The sequence below is a fragment of the Pleurodeles waltl genome, chromosome 12 (assembly GCF_031143425.1).
Source record: "Pleurodeles waltl isolate 20211129_DDA chromosome 12, aPleWal1.hap1.20221129, whole genome shotgun sequence".
NCBI lineage: Eukaryota > Metazoa > Chordata > Amphibia > Caudata > Salamandridae > Pleurodeles > Pleurodeles waltl.
Genome location: NC_090451.1, coordinates 69,962,742 through 69,973,337, shown reverse-complemented (window position 1 = coordinate 69,973,337; position 10,596 = coordinate 69,962,742).

Below are 10,596 nucleotides of genomic sequence, written 5' to 3'. Positions count from 1 at the left end.
AGGCAGTACTGGATGGAAGCACAGGCCCAGCCAGCACTGGAAGTTAGCACAGGCCCAGCCAACACTGGAAGTTAGCACAGGCCCAGGTAGTACTGGAAGGAAGCACGGGCCCAGCCAACACTGGAAGAAAGCACGGGCCCAGATAGTACTGGAAGGAATTACAAGACTATCACTGGAAGAAAGTATAGACAACCAGCACTGGAAGGAAGCGCAGGCCCAGCCAGCACTGGAAGAAGTACTTGACCATCACTGGAAGAAAACATGGACCCACCAGCACTGGAAGGTAGGGGAGGCCCAGCCAACCCTGGAACAAAGCACAGGCCGGCCACCACTGGAAGGAAGCAAAGACCAGACAGTACTGGAGGGAAGCACAGCCCATGTAGAACTGAAAGGAAGACCAGGCCCAGCCAACACTGGAAGGAAGCTCAGGCCCAGGCAGTACTGGAAGGAAGCACAGGCCCAGGCAGCACTGGAAGGAAGCTCTGCCCAGCAAACACTGGAAGGAAGCACAGGCCCAGGCAGTACTGGATGGAAGCACAGGCCCAGCCAGCACTGGAAGTTAGCACAGGCCCAGCCAACACTGGAAGTTAGCACAGGCCCAGGCAGTACTGGAAGGAAGCACAGGCCCAGGCAGTACTGGATGGAAGCACAGGCCCAGCCAGCACTGGAAGGAAGCTCTGCCCAGCCAGCACTGGAGGGAATTACGGCCCAGCCAGCACTGGATGGAAGCACAGGCACAGGCAGTACTGGAAGGAAGCATGGGTCCAGCCAAAACTGGAAGGAAGCACATGCCCAGCCAACACTGGAAGGAAGCACAGGCCCAGCCAACACTGGAAGTTAGCACAGGCCCAGGCAGTACTGGAAGTTAGCACAGGCCCAGGCAGTACTGGAAGGAAGCACAGGCCCAGGCAGTACTGGATGGAAGTACAGGCCCAGCCAGCACTGGAAGGAAGCTCTGCCCAGGCAGTAGTGGATGGAAGCACAGGCCCAGCCAATCACTGGAAGGAAGCACAGGCCCAGCAGTGGAAGGAAGCACAGGCCCAGCCAGCACTGGAAGGAAGCTCTGCCCAGCAAAAACTGGAAGGAAGCACGGCCCAGCCAACACTGGAAGGAAGCACAGCCCAGCCAACACTGGAAGGAAGCACAGGCCCAGCCAGCACTGGAAGGAAGCTCTGCCCAGCCAATCACTGGAAGGAAGCACAGGCCCAGCCAATCACTGGAAGGAAGCACAGGCCCAGCAGTGGAAGGAAGCACAGGCCCAGCCAGCACTGGAAGGAAGCTCTGCCCAGCAAACACTGGAAGGAAGCACAGCCCAGCCAACAATGGAAGGAAGCACAGCCCAGCCAACACTGGAAGGAAGCACAGCCCAGCCAACACTGGAAGGAAGCACAGCCCAGCCAACACTGGAAGGAAGCACAGCCCAGCCAACACTGGAAGGAAGCACGGCCCAGCCAACACTGGAAGGAAGCACGGCCCAGCCAACACTGGAAGGAAGCACGGCCCAGCCAACGCTGGAAGGAAAAAACGCCCATCCAGCACTGGAAGGAAGCACAGGCCCAGCCAATCACTGAAAGGAAGCACAGGCCCAGCCAATCACTGAAAGGAAGCACAGGCCCAGCCAATCACTGAAACGAAGCACAGGCTCAGCCAGTACTGGAAGGAAGCACAGGCTCAGCACTGGAAGGAAGCATAGGCCCAGCCAGCACTGGAAGGAAGCACGGCCCAGCCAACACTGGAAGGAAGCACGGCCCAGCCAACACTGGAAGGAAGCACGGCCCAGCCAACACTGGAAGGAAGCATGGTTCCACCCAATACTGGTAGGAAGCACAGGCCCAGGCAGTACTGGAAGGAAGTACATGACTATCACTGGAGGAAAGCATGGTCCCACCAGCACTGGAAGGAATTGCAGGCCCAGATTGCACTGGAAGGAAGCAGAGGCTCAACCAGCATTGGAAGGAAGCACAGGTCCAGCCACCACTGGAAGGATGCATGGGCCAGACAGTAATGGAGGGAAGCACAGGCCCAGGTAGTACTGAAAGGGAGCACGGGCCCAGCCAACACTGGAAGAAAGCACGGGCCCAGATAGTACTGGAAGGAATTACAGGACTATCACTGGAAGAAAGTATAGACCACCAGCACTGGAAGGAAGCGCAGGCCCAGCCAGCACTGGAAGAAGTACTTGACCATCACTGGAAGAAAACATGGACCCACCAGCACTGGAAGGTAGGGGAGGCCCAGCCAACCCTGGAACAAAGCACAGGCCGGCCACCACTGGAAGGAAGCACAGGCCCAGCCACCACTGGAAGGAAGCACAGACCAGACAGTACTGGAGGGAAGCACAGCCCATGTAGAACTGAAAGGAAGACCAGGCCCAGCCAACAATGGAAGGAAGCTCAGGTCCAGGCAGTACTGGAAGAAAGCACAGGTCCAGGCAGTACTGGAAGAAAGCACAGGTCCAGCCAACACTGGAAGGAAGCACAGTCCCTGGCAGTACTGGAAGGAAGCACGGCCCAGCCAACACTGGAAGGAAGCACAGACTCAGCATTGGAAGGAAGCACGGGTCCAGCCAACGCTGGTAGGAAGCACAGGCCCAGCCAACGCTGGAAGGAAGCACAGGCCCAGCCAACGCTGGAAGGAAGCACAGGCCCAGCCAACGCTGGAAGGAAGCACAGGCCCAGCCAACGCTGGAAGGAAGCACAGGCCCAGCCAACGCTGGAAGGAAGCACAGGCCCAGCCAACGCTGGAAGGAAGTACAGGACTATCACTGGAAGAAAGCATGGACCCACCAGCACTGGAAGGAAGCGCAGGCCCAGCTAGCACTGGAAGGAAGCACAAGCCCAGCCAGCACTGGAAGGAAGCACAAGCCCAGCCAGCACTGGAAGGAAGCACAAGCCCAGCCAGCACTGGAAGGAAGCACAAGCCCAGCCAGCACTGGAAGGAAGCACAAGCCCAGCCAACCCTGGAACAAAGCAGAGGCCCAACTGCCACTGGAAAGATGCATGGGCCAGACAGGAACAGAGGGAAGCACAGGCCCAGGTAGTACTGAAAGGAAGCAAAGGCCCAGCCAGCACTGGAAGGAAGCACAGGCCCAGCCAACATTGGACAGAAGCACAGGCTCAGCCGGCACTGGAAGGAAGCACGGGCTCAGCCGGCACTGGAAGGAAGCATGGGCCCAGCCAACACTGGAAAGAAGTATGGGCCCAGCCAACACTGGAAAGAAGTACAGGACTATCACTGGAAGAAAGCTTGGACCACCAGCACTGGAAGGAAGTGCAGGCCCAGCCAGCACTGGAAAGAAGCACAGGCTCAGCTACCACTGGAAGGATGAACAGGCCCGGCAGTACTGGAGGGAAGTACGGACCCAGCCAACAAATGAATGAAGCACAAGCTCAGCCAGCACTGGAAGGAAGCACAGGTCCAGCCAACAATGGACAGAAGCACAGGCTCAGCCAGGACTGGAAGGAAGCACAGGCTCAGCACGGGAAGGAAGCATGGGCCCAGCCAATACTGGAAAGAAGCATGTACCCATCAGTACTGGAAGGAAATACAAGACAATCCCTGGAAGAAAGCATGGACCACCAGCACTGCAAGGAAGCGCAGGCCCAGCCAGCACTGGAAGAAGCAAGGGCCCAGCCGACACTGGAAGGAAGCACGGGCCCAGGTAGTACTGGAAGGAAGCACAGGGCCAGCCAACACTGGAAGGAAGCGCGGGCTCAGCACGGGAAGGAGGCATGGGCCCAGCCAACACTGGAAAGAAGCATGGGCCAAAGCAGTACTGGAAGGAAGTACGGGACTATCACTGGAAGAAAGCTTGGACCACCAGCACTGGAAGGAAGTGCAGGCCCAGCCAGCACTGGAAGAAGTATGTGACCATCACTGGAAGAAAGTATGGACCACCAGCACTGCAAGGAAGCGCAGGCCCGGCCAGCACTGGAAGAAGCAAGGGCCCAGCTGACACTGGAAGGAAGCACACGCCCAGGGAGTACTGGAAGGAAGCACAGGTCCAGCCAACACTGGAAGGAAGCACAGGCTCAGCCAGCACTGGAATGAAGCACAGGCCCAGCCAATCACTGGAAGGAAGCATGGGCCCAGCCAACACTAACAAAGCAAGGTCCCTGGCAGTACTGGAAGGAAGCACAGCCCAGCCAACACTGGAAGGAAGCACAGACTCAGCACTGGAAGGAAAGCATGGGTCCAGCTAAAACTGGAAGGAAGCACAGGCCCAGCCAATGCTGGAAGGAAGCACAGGCCCAGCCAACGCTGGAAGGAAGTACAGGACTATCACTGGAAGAAAGCATGGACCCCACCAGCACTGGAAGGAAGCGCAGGCCCAGCTAGTACTGGAAGGAAGCACAAGCCCAGCCAGCACTGGAAGGAAGCACAGGCCCAGCCAGCACTGGAAGGAAGCCCAGGCCCAGCCAGCACTGGAAGGAAGCACAGGCCCAGTCAACCCTGGAACAAAGCACAGGCCCAGCCAACCCTGGAACAAAGCACAGGCCCAGCCAACCCTGGAACAAAGCACAGGTCCAGCCAACCCTGGAACAAAGCACAGTCCCAACTGCCACTGGAAAGATGCATGGGCCAGACAGGAACGGAGGGAAGCACAGGGCCAGGTAGTACTGAAAGGAAGCACGGGCCCAGCCAGCACTGGAAGGAAGCGCAGGCCCAGCTAGTACTGGAAGGAAGCACAAGCCCAGCCAGCACTGGAAGGAAGCACAGGCCCAGCCAGCACTGGAAGGAAGCCCAGGCCCAGCCAGCACTGGAAGGAAGCACAGGCCCAGTCAACCCTGGAACAAAGCACAGGCCCAGCCAACCCTGGAACAAAGCACAGGCCCAGCCAACCCTGGAACAAAGCACAGGTCCAGCCAACCCTGGAACAAAGCACAGTCCCAACTGCCACTGGAAAGATGCATGGGCCAGACAGGAACGGAGGGAAGCACAGGGCCAGGTAGTACTGAAAGGAAGCACGGGCCCAGCCAGCACTGGAAGGAAGCACAGGCCCAGCCAACATAGGACAGAAGCACAGGCTCAGCCGGCACTGGAAGGAAGCATTGGCCCAGCCAACACTGGAAAGAAGCATGGGCCCAGGCAGTACTGGAAGGAAGTACAGGACTATCACTGGAAGAAAGCTTGGACCACCAGCACTGGAAGTAAGTGCAGGCCCAGCCATTACTGGAAGAAGTATGTGACCATCACTGGAAGAAAGCATGTACCCACCAGCACTGGAAGGAAGTGCTGGCCCAGCCAGCACTGGAAAGAAGCACAGGCTCTGCTACCACTGGAAGGATGAACAGGCCCGGCAGTACTGGAGGGAAGTATGGGCCCAGCCAACAAATGAATGAAGCACAAGCTCAGCCAGCACTGGAAGGAAGCACAGGTCCGGCAGTACTGGAGTGAAGTATGGGCCCAGCCAACAAATGAATGAAGCACAAGCTCAGCCAGCACTGGAAGGAAGCCAGGTCTAGCCAACAATGGACAGAAGCACAGGCTCAGCCATCACTGGAAGGAAGCACAGGCTCAGCACGGGAAGGAAGCATGGGCCCAGCCAATACTGGAAAGAAGCATGTGCCCATCAATACTGGAAGGAAATACAAGACTATCACTGGAAGAAAGCATGGACCACCAGCACTGCAAGGAAACGCAGGCCCAGCCAGCACTGGAAGAAGCAAGGGCCCAGCCGACACTGGAAGGAAGCACGGGCCCAGGTAGTACTGGAAGGAAGCACAGGTCCAGCCAACACTGGAAGGAAGCACAGGCTCAGCCAGCACTGGAAGGAAGCACAGGCTCAGCCAGCACTGGAAGGAAGCACAGGCTCAGCCAGCACTGGAAGGAAGCACAGGCTCAGCCAGCACTGGAATAAAGCACAGACTCAGCCAACACTGGAAGGAAGTACAGGCTCAGCACTGCAATAAAGCAGAGGACCAGCCAACAATGGACGGAAGCACAGGCTAAGCCACCACTGGAATGAAGCACAGGCCCAGACAGCATTGGAAGGAAGCACAGGTCCAGCCAACACTAGAAGAAGACGAAGGCGCAGGCAGTACTGGAAGGAAGTATGGGCCCATCACTGGAAGAAATCATGGACCAAGCCACCACTAGAAGGAAGTGCAGGCCCAGACAGCACTGGAAGAACGTACAGGCACAGACAGCACTGGAAGAACGTACAGGCCCAGCCAGCACTGGAAGGAAGTACAGGCTGAGCCAACACTGGAAGGAAGTACAGGCCAAGCCAACACTGGAAGGAAGCACAGATCATAGCTGGAAGAAAGCATGGACTAAAAAGCACTGGAAGGAAGCACATATCCAGACAGAAGAGGAAGGAAGCACCGGCCAGCCAACACTGGAAGGAAGCACAGGTCCATCACTGGAAGAAGGCATGGAAACAACAGCACTGGAAGGACGCACATATCCAGGCAGAAGAGGAAGGACATACAGGCCAAGCCAGCACTGGAAGAAGCACAGGCCCAGACCTCACTGGAAGGAAGCACAGACCCAACCAACACTGGAAGGAAGCACACTTCTATTGCTGGAACAAAGCATGGGCCCAGCAGCACTAGTAGGAAGTACATATCCAGGCTGAAGAAGAAGGAAACAGGCCCAGCCAACACTGGGAGGAAGCACAGGTCCATCATTTGAAGAAAGCATGAGCCCAGCAGCACTGGAAGGAAGCGCATATCCAGGCAGAAGAGGAAGGAAGCACACTCCCACAGCAGTGAAAGGAAGCACGGGCCCAGCACTGGCAGGAGGTACAGCCCCAGGCAGTACTGGAAGGAAGCAGAGGCCCAGGCAGTAAGCATTGACCCATTGCAGGAAAGATGAACTGACTCTGCACTGGATGAAAGCATGGACCCAGGAAGCGCTGAAAGGAAGCAGAGGCCCAGCACTCAAAGGAAGCAGAGGTCCTAGCAGCACTGGAAGGGGAAGCAGAGGCCCATCAAAGATAGCAAACACAGACCCAGTAGCAGTGGAAGGAAGCAGAGGCCCAGGCAGTACTGGAAGGAAGCATATGCCCATCACTGGAAGAAAGCATGAGCCCAGCAGTACTGCAAAGATATACAGGTTCGGCACTGGAAGAAGGCATTACTCAGAAAGCAATGGAAGGAGTCAGTGGTCAGGTCCAGACAGCAAAGGAAGGAAGCATAGGCCTACCGCTGAAAGAAAGAACAGACTGACCAGCCCTGGCACTGGAAGAAAGCATAGACCCAGGCCGCACTGGAAGGAAGCACAGGCCCAGGCAGCAGTGGAAGGAAGCAATGTATAGATTTGCATCAGAAGAAAGCACAGCACAAGGAAGCACTAGACTGAAGCAGAGGCCCATCAGCATGGGTCCAGGCAGCACTGGAAGGAAGCACAGGCCCATCACAGAAAGATTGACAGGCTTGGCATCAGAAGAAAGCACAGGACAAGGAATCACTGGATGGATGCAAGGACCCATCACAGGACAGCGAAAGCACAGGCCCACCACTGGAAAGATTGGCAGGCTTGGCAGTGGAAGAAAGCACAGGCCCAGGTAGCACTGGAAGGAAGCAAAGGCTAATCTTTAGAAGAAAACACCGACCCAACATCACGGGAAGGATGGACAGGTCAACATTGGAACAAAGTATAGACCAAAGGAGCACTGAAAGGAAGCAGGGGCTCTGCACTGGAGTAAAGCATAGATCCAGGCAGCACAGGAAGGAAGTAGAGACCCGTCACTAGAAGAAAGCACAGACCTAGTGACAGTGGCAGAAAGCAGAGGTCCATTGCTGTAAAGACGGATAGGTTTGGCGTTAGAAGAAAGCATTGACCCAGGAAGCATTCAAATAAAACAGAGGCCCAGTAGTGGGGAAAAGCATAGGTCCAAGAACCACAGTAAAGAAATACAGGCCCAACACTGGAAGGATGGGTAGGCTAGCAAAGGAATAAAGCACTGATCCAAGAAGCACCAAAAGGAACACAGGTCCATCACTCAAAAGATGGACAGACTTAAGTGGCTTTATGCTCAAGGTTTAGACTAGCCCAGCAAAAGCTCCTCCGTCGCTCTTATTACACCCAAACAACACTGGCTAAGATGGGGAAAGCTAAGAACACATACTGTTTACATGGGTGCGGACAGATAGGATGTTTACCTTTTTCTAAGCTCTATGGGACTGGCCAGCAGTACAAGGGCTCTGGTCTGCAGTGGTAAATTGCATAGGTGAAGCAAGAGGTGGGGGGGGGGGGGCATGCCAGTCTCCACCTAGTGGTGTGTGCTTAATATTTAGAGAAAATGAAGGCCGGCAGACTGCAATGGACATGGATGACACTGGGCCAGGCAGTGGCCAAAAGGAATACAGCGAAAGTCGGGCACAGCACAGACACCTGAACTAGGTGTCTGGAAACGCAACATGGACTGGTAAATGTTGGCAGAAAAGGTGGTGTATGAAAGTAAAGGCTGTCCACAAAAAAGGGGCAAGTTTTAAAAGGACTGGAATGCATACAGAGGTCAACTATGTGGAGATCTTGCTTAATCTGGGCCTGATGTGGCCTATCTTGAGACCACTACAAGAATACCACCTACCTGCTACCCTGGACGAGGGTGGTGGGAGGGATTGGAGATGATGCTCAATAATCTTGTGAGATATATGACAGTGCTAGGTTTGGAAACTGCTGTATTCCAAATGCCAATAAAAAGATATGTTTAAAAAAAGATGGACAGATTCAGAAATGGAAAGAAGCACAGGCCCAAAAGCAGCACTGGAAGGAAGCCCAGGCATATGGCTGGAAGGACGGCTAGACAAGGAACTGAAAAAAGCATGGAGCCAGAAAGTAATAAAAGGAAGCAGAGTGTTTGCACTGGAAGACAGTACAGGCCCAGGCAGGCCTGGAAGGAAACACAGACCTGTAACTAGAAGAAAGCACAGACTTGTATGCCTCTTTTTATAATGGAGAAGCAACCAATGTTCCCCTGTGCTAAAAACAAAACAACAACAAAAAAAGTCCCCTTCCCTCCCCACCGCCCTCCTTGACCCCTCCCATTCCACATACCACCCCCACTTACATATGTTCAGATGCCTGCAGTAAAACAACATGGATTAGGGGATTCCATGTGATTTTATGGCCAAACGAGTCAGCTCCACGTGGTATTTCCCCACTCCAATGGGTTTTACTCGTAATTGCATGGTACTGGGCCACGCTAAGGCACAGGAATACCATGAGGTCGTAATTAGGGCATATGCGGGTCACGTGCATTTGGGGGAGATAAAGAGGTAGATAAGATGGTAGTCGAAGGCATTTTTCAGAAAGATATATATTTCACTCATGCAACATGATACAATATCTTTCATTGGAATGTTGAGAGCGCCACTGGAGACCACGAATTGGCTCTGGGCTTATAATGGCTGGTATAGGCTGAAACATTCCAATATCTGTCTTTCTGTTTTTCCCTTTTTAACTTAGAACATTCTACCTTTAGTGGGTGGAATCTTCGAATAGCCTTACAGCCCTCCTACTTAAGGTTATACCCTCATCCCTATATATATATATATATATATATATATATATATATATATATGCCTCTAGGTCTGGGGGAGCTGCAGCATCTGTCACACCTCTAGCTACAGCGCCCCAGAACCTTCCAAGACACCATGCACAGTTGCCATATGGCCCCTTGTCATGTGCAACACCCTACAACCAGTGGCAGCTTTTTACCGAGTACTACTTTGCACAACATACATTTTTGATCCCATATATATCTTGTTAAAAATAAAATTACAAGTTTCAGAGTGAAAAGTGCAGTTTGCTAGGAAGCAGGGACTGGTTGCAGGTGCCACATGTGACATGAGCCACTTTACACAGCTCTGCCAAGTTTCTCGGTCCATGTGTGATGTGCAGCTACAGTCCAGGATTATTCTTTGAATTCTGGGACTTGCATTCTTGTTTACTCCATTATAAAACGGACTCCAAAATCCAGAATTTGTAGGAAACATGGAAACTATGTGTACAGCAATGACCACGTTTACAGTGATTGGGTTTTCTGCTGCAAATCCTTATTTTGAGATGATATTCCTATTGGTTCAATGGGAGAAGTCACAACTACAACTTCCAGAACACCCTTGCAACATTCATTCTTTCATGCATCCGTACGTACTTGGGACTCTGGTGGGCCTCTGCAGGCAGTGATTCAAAGTCAATTTCATCATCAACCAAGGTCTTAATTTTGTCTAGTTGAAGCATAAGTGCACATTCAGACCAGGTTTTTGATTTGCATTCTGGGACTTAATAGTCCTGATACGTAGCGGGATAAAGAGGGCTAAGGCCCCATAATGAACAGCACAAACCTGGACTGGATGAACTACTCATGTCCTGATTTGTTAAACAGCTGGAAGAGAGCAGATGCTCTTATACTTCCTAAGAAAGGAGCCCCCTTCCATCTGGGAACAGGGCCAAAACATGCCTGCACCTGGCAACAAGGACTCTGGATTCCAGACTTTGCTTTCCTGAGGCCAAGCTGTCACCATGGTGACAGCTCCAAAGTACACTTCACCTAGAGAGGAACTCCTTGGCCAGCCGAGCCTGCGCCACATGCATTATCCACTGTGCACTTAGCGTAATGGGCGGCATCCCATGGAAAATAGA